Below are 13,515 nucleotides of genomic sequence, written 5' to 3'. Positions count from 1 at the left end.
AGACCTAAAGGAGCTAGAAAAAAGAACTCTAATACCAGTAGAAAGAAGAAATTAATAAAGATTAGAGAAGAAATAAAATAGAAACTAAAAACAAAAACAAAAACAAAAAACAATAGAACAGATCAATGAAGCTAGGAGCTTGTTCTTCGAAAAGATCAACAAAATTGATAAACTGTAGCCAGGAGAGAGAGAGACAGACAGAGAGACAGAGAGAGGGGAGGGAGGGAGGGGGAGAGAAAAAATGGATTCAATTAACAAGTTCAGAAATGAAAGAAGAGAAATAACTACTGTCACCATAGAAATACAAAGGATTCTAAGAGCATGTTAGGAAAAACTGTATCCCAACAAAGTGGACAACCTAGAAGAAATGGGTAAATATAAAAATAACTTTCTAAAACTGAATCCAGAAGAAATAAAAAAAAATTGAACAGACCAATTAACAGCAAAGAAATTGAACCAGTAATCAAAAAATTCCCCCCCCCAAAAAAAAGTTAAGAACCAGATGGCTTCACAGGTGAATTCTACCAAACATTTAAAGAATTAATACCTATTCTCTCAAACTATTCCAAAAAATGGAAGAGGAAGGAAATCTTCCAAATTCATTCTATGAGGCCAGCATTACCCTGATACTAAAACCAGATAGAGATATTACAAAAAAAAAAAAAAAAGAGAACTACAGACCAATATCTCTAATGAACATAGATGCAAAAATCCTCAACAAAATACTAGCAAACCAAATCCAACAATACATTTAAAAAACCATTCACCATGATCAAGGGGGATTTATTCCTCAAATGTGAGGATGATTGCAAATCACCCCACAGCCAACATCATATTCAATGGTGAAAAACAGAGTTTTTTCCCCTAAAATCAGGCACAGGACAAGGATGTTTACTCTCAACATTTTTATTTAACTTAGTACTGTAAGTCCTAGCCACAGGAATCAGACAACAAAAAGAAATAAAAGGCATCCCAGTTGGTAAGGAAGAGGTAAAGCTGTGTCCATTTGCAGATGACATACTATATATAGGCAACCCTAAAAGATCCACCAAAAAACTACTAGAACCAATAAATGAATTCAGTAATGTCACAGGATACAAAATCAATACACAGAAATCTGTTGTATTTCTACACACTAATAATGAAGTTAGCAGAAAAATATATTAAAGAAACATCACCATTTACAATAGCACACACACACACAAAATACCTTGAAACACCCTTAACTAAGAAAATGAGACACCTATACCCTGAAAGCTATAAAGTGTTGAGGAAAAAAGTTGAAAATGACATAAATAGAGGGGGGCGACAAGATGGCGGAGAAGTAAGGAGCCCCATTACCTCTGTCCGACCACAATTATCAAACTGAGAAGAATTAAAAACCACAGCTTTCTGATCTCCAAGAACGGAGGTGTTTGCACAGACTCTTTATTGACAGCAGCCTCATGGATGCCTGTGAGTGAGTGTGAGCCGGGATGGGAGACTTTGGGGGAGGGAGCGCTGGCCCAAAGCAGAGCCAGGAGACAAAGCACCCAGAGGCTTGGCACTGGGCCCACAGAGAGCCTTGTGTCCACAGGCGCACAGTTCATGGGTGGGGTGGCTGTGAGTCCAGAGGTGGACAGATCTGCCGAGAGCTGCGTGCACGGGGTGGCCATGTGTCCAGAGGCACACAGACCTTCAGAGCCATGCACAGCACCACAGGCCAGGGCAGCAGAGAGACCAGGGGAAGAGAAGTAGACACTGAATCACTCATAACATAATCTCTAAAGAGGGGAGACCTCACCCAGGACTGAGAGCTGCTGAGCGCGGAGAGAGAAATCCATCGCCCTCAGCGGGCTTGTTCTCCCTTGGGCCAGGCAGCTCACCGACTTCAGGCAGAGCCAGGGAAAAAAACTGGCTTCACAATCTTCCTACTCAATTCTGGCCAGAAAGCCACTTGCCTGCAGGAGATTTTAACTGTGGTGCAATATTGAGTACGTGGGCAAGGACTTAGAAACTTGGCACAACTTAAAAAACAGACACAATTAGACCTGCCCGAGGTACAAGGAGGTTGGACTCAAGAAAGTGGCTGGCAACGCATGGTCTGAGGGGGCTTGGGGCACCGTCATTCTTCTCCCCACATCCACTAAGGTGGGGCCTCAGAGAACAGCCCCTGCGACCTCACCTACCTACCCCAAGCCATGCCCATCTGTGCTGGAGAGCTGCTATGTTTTTGCTTATTATTTGTAATTTTTGCTTTCTTTTCTTAATATATTTACTTTTCAAGTTTCCCCCTGTTTTCTCTTTACTCTTTTCCTACTTCCTTCTTTTCTCCCTTTCCCCCTAGAGTCTGGTGTAGGGAGCTGCCGAGTTCAGCCGCCTCAGGCAAGGATATATCACTCTCTATGGGGTCCGGCCAGAAAAACCAGATTAACATCTAAAGGTCAGGAGGTGCATTTCCTGATCCAGGCATTGGAGACGGCCAGACTGGGCCAGACGGGAGAAGCCAAATTGAACAAAAGATCAACCGCATTCGGACTTATGCAGTGTCAAGTACCCCTGCTCAGCATCGCAGAAGCAAGTCTGGGCTCTCCTTTTGATGCTGTGTTTGGAGTTTCAGTTTCGGTTTCCCCTTTTTCTAATAATCATTTGACTCTGTTACCTGGCAACCAACCTGGGTCAGTTTCCCGCCCCAAACCCTATAAAGGTGTTGATTTTTTCTTAATAAATTGGGCTTGATCAGAAATCACTGTCTTGCCTCACTCTCTGTGTGCCCCTTCCTGCCCTACTCTCTCTCCCTCCCTCAGGAATAGACCCCATTTACTGCCCCGCTGGCCGGGGCGGGACCGGACAGTCTGGGAAAGACCAACATATAGGCACTGCTGTGCTTAGATCAACTCTTACCATCCAGATAGTTTTTCCTTTATCTCATCCTTATATCCCCTCTCCACAGGAGTCAAGCTCTCAGACTGTCCTTTATCTCTGGCTGTCTCTGTCCCCCTCCTCCCCAAGTGCTCCCTCCTCCTTTTCTTTCCTGTTCCTCTTTTTCTTTCCACTTTTGGTGTGCTTCTTTACTTGTTCTGTCAGTACATTTGTGTGCTTGTGTTCTCTGTGTGTTTGTCTGTCTATTTTCCTTTCCAGGGCTACCTCAAGAAACAATCCAAAGCACACACAGTGGAAAGTCCCAAATATCGCTGAGTAGGGAAATAAATTAAGCAGAGGCATAACAAGAGAAACCAAGAGACACCATTAAAAGAACATCTCCTAAAACGACAGACCCGAGACAGTCAAAGAGCCTCCTTCAATAGAGAAATGCTAATAGATGCACAGTACAGAATGAGCTTTTAAACCTGACAAGAGACACAAAGCTAGTCAATGATGAAAAGAAAGAACTCTCCTCTAAAGAAACTCCAGGAAGAAATCACAGCTACAGAACAGCTCAAAACAGACATAAACAACTTAACTGATCACAAATTTAGAACAATTGTCATAAAATTAATCGCTGGGCTTGAAAAAATCATCAGAGAAGCTATTGCTACACAGACTAGGGACCTTCAAAATAGCTGTGACAAGTTAAAAAAGGCTATAAATGAGGTGAATTATAAAATGGAGACTAGCACTGCACGGATTGAAGAAGCAGAGAGAATAGGTGAATTAGAAGACACAGTTATAGCAAAAGAGGAAGCCAAGAAGAGAGAGATATTGAAAAAGGAGCATGAAAGGAGAATCAGAGACCTGAGTAAACAATGTCCGTATCATAGGAATTTCTGAAGAGGAAGAAAGAGAAAAAGATCCTGAAGGGGTGATGGAACAAATTATACACAAAAATTCCCCAATCTGGGGAAAGGGAAAGACATTGAAATTCAAGAGACATACCGAACTCCCCTAAGACAACGCAAACCGACCTTCAGGATGACATATCATAGTGAAATTGGCAAAATATAAAGATAAAGAGAGACGTATGAAAGGGATTAAAGGGCCTTAACATACAAAGGGAAACCTATCAGAGTGGTTACAGACCTGTCTATTGAAATTGGAAGTCTAGAAAGAAATGGCAGGAAATCTTCAATGTAATGAACAGGAAAAATATGCAACCAAGAATTCTTTATCCACCGATCCTATCATTCAAAATAGAAGAACAGATAAAGGTTTTCCCAAATAAACAAATTTGAGAGCATCATCACCAAACCAGCCCTACAAGAAATCCTAAGAAGGATTCTATGAGAGAAAGGAAGCAAGAAATATAAGACACCAGAGACATCAATACAAACATGAACCCTACAGAGAACACAATGAAGCTACACCCACATTTTTCAATAATAACACTGAAGGTAAATGGACTGAATGCTCCAGTCAAATAACACACGGTAGCAGAATGGGTCAAAACCAAAAATCCACCTATTTGCTCTCTACAAGAGACTCACCTTAGACCTGAAGACACCTTCAGGTTGAAAGTAAGGGCATGGAGAAATATCTACCATGCGACTGGAAGCCAAAAGAGAGCTGGAGCAGCCGTACTTATTGTGGACAAACTGGACTTTAAAATAAAGGCAGTAACAAAAGATGAAGAAGGACATTATGTTATAATTACAGGTTCTCTATATCAGGAAGAGCTAACAATTATAAACATCTATGTGCCGAATTCGGGAGCTCCCAAATACATAAAATAAGTAATCACAAACAGAAGCAATCTTTTTGATAAGAATGTGCTAATTGCAGGGGACTTTAATACCCCACTTACAACAATGGATAGGTCAGCCAGACAAAAAAAATCACTAAATAAACCATGGACCTGAATGGCACACTGGAGCAGATGGAGTCAATATATATTTAGAACTCTGCATCCTGAAACTAGGGAATTCACTTTCTTCTCGAGTGCACATGACACATTCTCCAAGATTGATCACATACTACATCATAAAACAGCCCTCCACAAATACAAAAGAATTGAGATCATACCATGAACACTTTCAGATCACAATGCTATGAAACTTGAAATCAACCATAGGAAAAAGTCTGGAAAACCTCCAAAAATGTGGAGGTTAAAAACTACCCTACTGAAGAACGATTGGGTGAGCCAGGCAATTAGAGAGGAAATTAAAAAATATATGGAAACAAATGAAAATGAAAATACAACAATCCAAACTCTCTGGGATGCAGCAAAGGCAGTTCTAAGGGGAAAGTTCATTACAATCCAGGCCTATTTCAATGAACTAGAAAAAGCACAAACTCAAAACCTAACAGAGCACCTAAGGAAACTAGAAAGGGGGCAGCAAGAGCACATCAAACCCAGCAAAAGAAAAGAAATAATAAACATCAGGGCAGAATTAAAGATAGAATCACAAAAACAACTGAACAGATCAATGAAATCAAAAGTTGGTTTTTTTTAAAAAATAAACAAAATTGATAAACCTCTACCTAGGCACCTCTGAAAGAAAAGAGAGAACACTCAAATAGACAAAATCATGAGGAAAATGGATCTATTATAATAGATCCCTCAGAAATATAAGCAATCATCAGAGACTACTATGAAAAATTATATGCCAACAAACTGGACAATCTAGAAGAAATGGGCAAATTCCTAAATGCACATGCACTACCAAAATTCAAATGGGAAGATATAGAAAATCTGAACAGACCCATAACCAGTGAAGAAATCAAATCAGTTATCAAGAACCTCCCAAAGAACGAATAAAAGCCCAGGGCCAGATGGATTCCCAGGGGAATTCTACCAGATGTTTAAAGCAGAGTTAACACTGATCCTTCTCAAGTTATTCCAAAAAATAGAAATGGAAGGAAGACTTCCGGAGTCATTCTACGAAGCAAGTATCACTTTGATTCCTAAGCCAGGCAGAGACCCAACAACAACAAAAAGAGAACTACAGGCCAATATCCTTAATTAATACAGATGTAAAAATACTCAACAAGATACTAGCAAATTGAATTTAACAGCATATAAAAAGAATTATCCATTATGATCAAGTGGGATTCATTCCTGGGTTACAAGGCTGGTTCAATATTCATAAATCCATCAATGTGACATATCACATTAACAAATGAAAAGAAAAAACCATATGATCCTGTCGATAGCTGCAGAAAAAGCACTTGACAAAATACAACATCCCTTCTTAATAAAAACCCTCGAGAAAGGTTTTTAAACCTTACTTAAACATCATAAAAGCCATTTATGAAAAGTCCACAGCTAATGTTATCCTCAATGGGGAAAAACTGAGATCTTTCCCCCTGAAATCAGGAACATTACAAGGATGTCCACTCTCACCCCTGTTGTCTAACATATTGCTAGAAGTGCTAGCATCAGCATTAAGACAACAAAAAATAAATAAAAGGAGAATCTGCAAAGAAGTCATCAAACTTTCACTTTTCACAGACGACATGATACTATACATGGAAAACCCAGCAGACTCCACCAGAAGCCTTCTAGAACTGATCCAGGAATTCAGTAAAGTAGCAGGGTACAAAATCAATGTACAGAAATAGGTTGCATTCATATACACCAATAATGAAGCAGCGGAAAGAGAAATAAAGAAACGGATCCCATTCTCAGTTGCACGAAAAATCATAAAATATAAACCTAACCAAAGATGTAAAAGACCTGTATGTTGAAACTATAAAAGACTTATGAAGGAAATTGAAGAAGACATAAAGAAATGGAAAAACATTCCATGCTCATGGATCGGAAGAATAAACATTGTTAAAATGTCATTATTACACAAAGCAACTTACACATTCAATGCAATCCCATCAAAGTTGCACCAGCATTCCTCTCAAAGCTAGAACAAACTATCTTAAAATTCATACGGACCCACAAAAAGCCCTGAATAGCCAAAGTAATATTGAAGAAGAAAACCAAAAAAGGAGGCATCACAAGCCCGGACTTTAGCCTCTCCTACAAAGCTGTCATCATCAAGACAGTATGGTACTGGCACAAAAACAAACACATGGACCAATGGAATAGAATATAGAGCCCAGAATTGGACCCACAAGTGTATGGCCAATTAATATTTGACAAAACAGGAAAGAGTATCCAATGGAAAAAAGACAGCCTCTTCAACAGGTGGTGTTGGGAGAGCTGGACAGCAACATGTAGAAGAATGAAATTAGACCACTTTCTTACACCATTCGCAAAAATAAACTTAAAATGGATAAAGGATCTGAATATGAGACAGGAAACCATCAAAACCCTAGAGGAGAAAGCAGGAAATAGCCTCCTTGGCCTCTACCACAGCAATTTCCTCCTCATCACATCTCCAAAGACAAGGGAATCAAGAACAAAAATGAACTATAGGGACCTCATCAAAATAAAAGGCTTCTGCACTGCAAAGGAAACAATTAAAAAAAAAAAACTAATAGGCAACTGATAGAATGGGAAAAGATAGTGGCAAATGGCATATCAGATAAAGGGCTAGTATCCAAAACCTACAAGGAACTCACTAAACTCCATCCCCAAAAAACGAATAATCCAGTGAAGAAATCGGCAGAAGACCTGAACAGACACTTCTCCAAAGAGGACATCCAGATGGCCAACAGGCACATGAAATGATGCTCAACGTCACTCATCATCAGGGAAACACAAATCAAAACCACACTGAGATACCACCTCACGCTGGTCAGAGTGGCTAAAATGAACAAATCAAGAGACTATAGATGCTGGCAAGGGGAGAAACGGGCACCCTCCTACAATGTTGGTGGGAATGTAAACTGGTGAAGCCGCTCTGGTAAATAGTATGGAGATTCCTCAAAAAACTATTGATAGAACTCCCCTATGCCCCAGCAATAGCACTGCTAGGGATTTACACAAGGGATACAGAAGTGGTGATGTATAGGAGCACATGTACCCCAATGTTCATAGCGGCAGTTTCTACAATAGCCAAATCATGGAAAAAGCCTAGATGTCCATCACCTGATGAATGGATCAAGAAGATGTGGCATATATGTACAATGGAGTATTACATGGCAATGAAAAAATGAAATAGGGCCATTTGTAGCAAAGTGGATGGACCTTGAGGGTGTCAGGCTAAGCCAAATAAGTCAGGCGGAGAAGGACAGATACCATGTTTTCACTCATAGGTCTAACAGGAGAAACCTAACAGAGGACCATGGGGAGGGGAAGGGGGAAAGAGAGTTGGGGAGAGAGAGGGACACAAATCATGAGAGACTATTGAATTCTGAAAATGAACCAAGGGCTGATGTGGGGGGTGGGGCAGGGTGATGGTCATGGAGGGGGGCACTTGTGGGGAGAAGCACTGGGTGTTATATGGAAACCAATTTGACAATAAACCATTATAAATTTAAAAAATAAAATATGTAGAAATAAAATGACACCTTTCCCAAATTAAAAAAGAAAAAAAGAAAATCACATGAGTACAAAGGTATTCCATGTTCATAAATTGGGAGAATAGTGTTAAAATGTCCATACTACCTAAAAAAATGTGCACATTTAATGCAATTACTATGAAAATGCCATCAACATTTTTCACAAAACTAGAAAAAACAATCCTAAAATTAGTATGGAAGCAAGAAAGACACTGAATAATCAAAGCAATCTTGAAAAAGAATAACAAAACAAGGTATCACAGTCTCAGATTTCAAGTTTTATTACAAAGCTATAGAATTCAGAACAGAATGGTACTGGCACAAAAACAGACTCATGGGTCAAAGGAACAGAATAGAGGGCCCAGAAATAATCCTATGATTATATGGTCAATTAATCTTTGATAAAGGAGGTAAGAATATACATTGGGAGAAAAGATCATCTCTATAAAAAATGGTATTGGGAAAACTAGACAGCTACATGCAAAAGAATAAAAATGAACCATTTTCTTTGACATCATACTCAAAAATAAACTCAAAATGGATTAAGAATCTAAATGTGAGGGGTGCCTGGGTGCCTTGGTCGATTGAGCATCTGACTTTGGCTCAGGTCATGATCCATGGCTCATGAATTCGAGCCCCGTGTCTCAGAGCCTGGAGCCTGCTTTGGATTCTGTGTTCTCCTCTCTCTCTCTCTGCCCTTCCTCACTTGTGCTGTCTCCGTCTCTCTCAAGAATAATAAACTTTTAAAAAAACCCACTTAATGTGAAAACTGAAGCCATAAAAATCCTAGAAGAGAGCACAGACAGTACTATCCTCTTACATCAGCCATAGCAACATTTTCTTACATATGTCTCCCAGGGAAAGGAGAAAAAAACCAAAAATAAACTACTGGAATTGCATCAAAATAAAAAGCTTCTGCAGAGCAGAGGAAACAATCAACAGAACTAAAAGACAACTTACTGAATGGGAGAAGATATTAGCAGATGATATATCTAATAAGGGGTTAATACCCAAAATATATAAAGAACTTATATAAATGAACATCAAAGAAACAAATAATCCAATTAAAAATGGGCAGAAGACATGACCAGACATTTCTCCAAAGAAAACATACAGAAGCCAGAGACATGGGAATCGATGCTCAATATCTTCTCATCAGGGAAATGCAAATCAAAACTACAATGGGATATCCCCTCATACCTGTCAGAATGGCTAAAATCAAAAACACAAGAAATAACATGTGTTGGAAAGGTTTTGGGAAAAAAAAGGAACCTTCATGCCCTGTTGGTGATAATGCAAACTGGTACAGCCACCATAGAAGACAGTATGGAGGTACTTCAAAATGTTAGACATAGAACTACCATATGATCCAGTAATTCCACTACTGGGTATTTGCCCAAAGAATATAAAAATACTAATTCAAAAAGATAGATGCATCCCTATGTTTATTGGAGCTTTATTTATAAACACCAAATTATGGAAGCAACCAAAGGGTCCATCGAAAGATGAATGAAGATAATTACTCAGCCAAAAAATAGTAAAATGTTGCCATTTGCAATGACATGGATAGACCTAGAGGGTATAGTGCTAAGTGAAATAAATCAGCCAGAGAAAGATAAATACCATATAATTTCTTTCATATGAATTTAAGAAACAAAACAAATGAAGAAAATGAAACAAAAAACCAGACTCTTCACCAAGGGTTTGGTGGTTACCAAGAGGAGGTCTGTTGGGGGATGGGTGAAATAGGTAAAAGAGGGTAAGAGTACACTTATTGTGATGAGCACTGAGTAATGTATAGAATTATTGAATCACTATTTCGTACATCTGAAACTAATATAACACTATATGTTAATTATACTGGCATTTAAAAAAATTAGTATTTATGTTTGGGAAATTGTCTTTAAATGCTACAATAGAATATTCTCTCATTTAAAATTACAGTCATCAGATATTATTCCATATAAAATTTTTTCAGACTAGGCTAAGTAGTTTTTAATCATCAAGTTTGCTGTATTAAGGAAATGAAGCCAAAAGTCTTTAGTGGTCCACTCTGAATAAGAGCTATGAACTATTTATAATCTTTAAAGTTCCACAGCATTACCATATAGTAGTAATTAGGATACACATCTTAATGGTGAGGAACTGGCCTCACAGAGTTAAAAGGAAATTGACCAAGATCACTTAACAATTGTGCAATAGAACCAAATTCCTACCCATGTCAGCATTTATTAAGTGGTTAGCAGGCACTGTCCTAAGCTCTTTACAGGCATCATTCCATTTAATCCTTATATACTGAGGTAAGTGTTATCACTAGCCACCTTTCAGACACACACAGAAGCTTACAAAGATTAGCATAGGAGAGTAATTAAGAATATTTATTCAGAATTCAGATTGTCTGGGTTTGCATCTGCCATGCATTTATTAATTACAAAACCTCAATACTTCAGTTTCCTCATCTGTAGAATGGATACAATAATAGGATCATTAACAAATTTCATAAAATATGACATGTCAAAAGATTAGAATTATACCTTATACTTTTCTATTTACCAAAAGGAAACACAGTTTCTATCTGCCTAGTGTCTATTACCAATTGTTAAGAGGCTCAGTACTACTTAGGTAAAACTGAAATTAAAGAAGACTTCTAAATTGTCCACTTGGCCAATAGCCATAACAAACAAAAATTACAAAAATTCAATCTCTTATTGAGCCTATGTGCCAGAAGTTTTATATAATTTTGTGTTTGGCCTTAAACTATCAGCTAAGTTATTGCTTACTGCCGTATTACAGGTATTAACACTGGAACTTAGAGACATCAAATAACTAAAATGATACAGCCAAACTCGGAGTAAGCTTTGAACGGGACGTAGACCCATATATTTCAAAGCCCATGCTCTTCCGTCAGCTCATACTGCCAGGTGGAACTTCCTTACATACGCCAACAGCATATATATTATCTCTAAATATCGCTTATAAGTACTCACTAGCAGCAGAGTAACCAGAAAGATGGGTTTTCTCATCAAAATTGCAGGGGAGAGAACACAATGATAAACAATGCATAATTAATATCAGACTAATATGATACCTTAATCAGAACGTTTTTATTAGACCATTTTTTTTTCCATATGGCCATTTTACCTCTGACAAAGACTGCTAAGAGAATAGAGAAATAAAAAGAAAATGAAAACACTAATTGAAAAAGATGTATGCACCTCTTTGTTTATTGAAGCTTTACTTATAATAGTCAAATTATGGAAGCAGCCCAGGTGTCCACTGAGAGAAGAAAGGTAAAGAAGCACACACATATACACACAATGGATTATTATTCAGCCATAAAAATCTTGTCATTTATAACATGGATGGATCTAGAGTATATAATACTAAGTCTCAGAGAAAGACAAGTATCATGTGATTGCATTCATATATGGAGTTTAAGAAACAAAACAGAGAAAAAAAGATACACCAAAGAACTGACCTTACTAAGGAGAACAGACTAGGGTTTGCTGGAGGGGAGGTAAAACAGGTGACGGGGACTAAAGAACACACTTGTTATGATGAGCACTAGTAATGCACAGAATTGTTCAATCACTGTACTGTACACATGAAATTCACACTGTACATTAACTATACTGGAATTAAAATTTTAATTAAAAAATAAAAGTAAGTTACATTTTAGGATTATTGATGTTTTATAGGAAGCTATGAACAAATATTTTTCTTTACCTTTCATGTAATCTATCCAGAAAAACAAAGATTCTATGTTTTGTCTTTAACAAGTCTTTGATTACTTGGGAGGAAAAACTGAGTCTATTCAACATATGAAGAATTAAGACTTTTTAACAACTAGTTATTCTTCTGCATTTGCCTGTGAAGTCTTTAAATGCCACTTGGGTTAAATGAATAAGTTTTGCTTCATAATGACCCATGATCCTATTTAAACAAATGTCCAGATCTTTTGGTATTCCTTGATTTATTTCCCAAAATCAAATTCTAAAATAAAGACATAACCCTCAAAGAGGGTTCCTGGAACAAGTCAAATGACTCGTTCTCCTCATAAAAGAGTGATGTTAAATAAATGTACGTGGTATGTTAAATTACATGAGAAGCATTGTCAAATGATTCTAAATCCTTAGATTATATTTGTAGAAATATATATAATTAAAATAAGCATTCTAGAAATTGTAAAAAAAAAAAAAAAAACTCCTAAAAATCTGACCTGTTCTGGTGTATTTTCACTTGTATTTCTAGTTATTGAATTGTGTGTCACAGAAATAACCAAATTTCCTATCAATTGCATATTTAAACATTGCTAAAAAATAAAAATAAAATATCCTTTTAAGTCTTGTTTACTGGTTAATGTTCTAAAGCAAAAATAATGTCATTGCTCATTCAATGCAGTTTGGTGTAAAGAGCACGGACTGGAGTTGTGGGCACTGGGATTTTAACTCTGCAACTTACTATCTGCATAATGATCGGAAATTGACTAAGCTAAGACTCATTGTCCTTATCAATGAAAGAGAAACAACATATTTATCACATTATTTAGAGAGAGTAACAGCATTTCTTACAGAAAATTATAGCTGTTACTCATATAAGCAACAATTAATTTCCAGATATTTGAGTTTGTATGTGCATAAGTAACAACTTATTATTTAACCTCTAGGACCAGAGACATTAGTGCAGAGAGAGTATATCAACACTGAAAAGCCTTAAGTAGGCTTACTGGAACATAAGTAAAGGTTTTCCAGTCTTAAGTACTTAAAATCAGTCAGGCTCCTATTACAGCACATCTCATAGTGTTCAAAAAGTTTTTTAATCTTTTTATGAAATTTCAGTTTTTCTAAAGGAAAGAATGCTTTGTATGTTCAGATAATTTTTTTGGATTGTATTGCACTCTGTTATCGTGGTGTGGTTCATGAGTTATAGGAAGCGTATATGCCATTAAATAAATATTCCATAGCACTCTTTATGGAGACAATTTTGAGGGAGGTTGGATAATTTCACGTCCTCTCCATGAGGTTTTATTACTTTAGCAAACATATTATTGTGTAAGCATTTTAATGTAAATTTTCAGTGATGGAAATAAAATTACATTGAAGGATCAGAAATAAAGCCACATAAATTATTCTAATTTTGTGACTTAAAATACTAAAAACAAATACCCAGTCTCTTTAAGGAAAAAATTGCATATCCTAAGAA

The sequence above is a fragment of the Suricata suricatta genome, chromosome 1 (genome assembly GCF_006229205.1).
Source record: "Suricata suricatta isolate VVHF042 chromosome 1, meerkat_22Aug2017_6uvM2_HiC, whole genome shotgun sequence".
In the NCBI taxonomy this organism is placed as follows: Eukaryota; Metazoa; Chordata; class Mammalia; order Carnivora; family Herpestidae; genus Suricata; species Suricata suricatta.
This window is presented reverse-complemented; position numbering follows the sequence as displayed.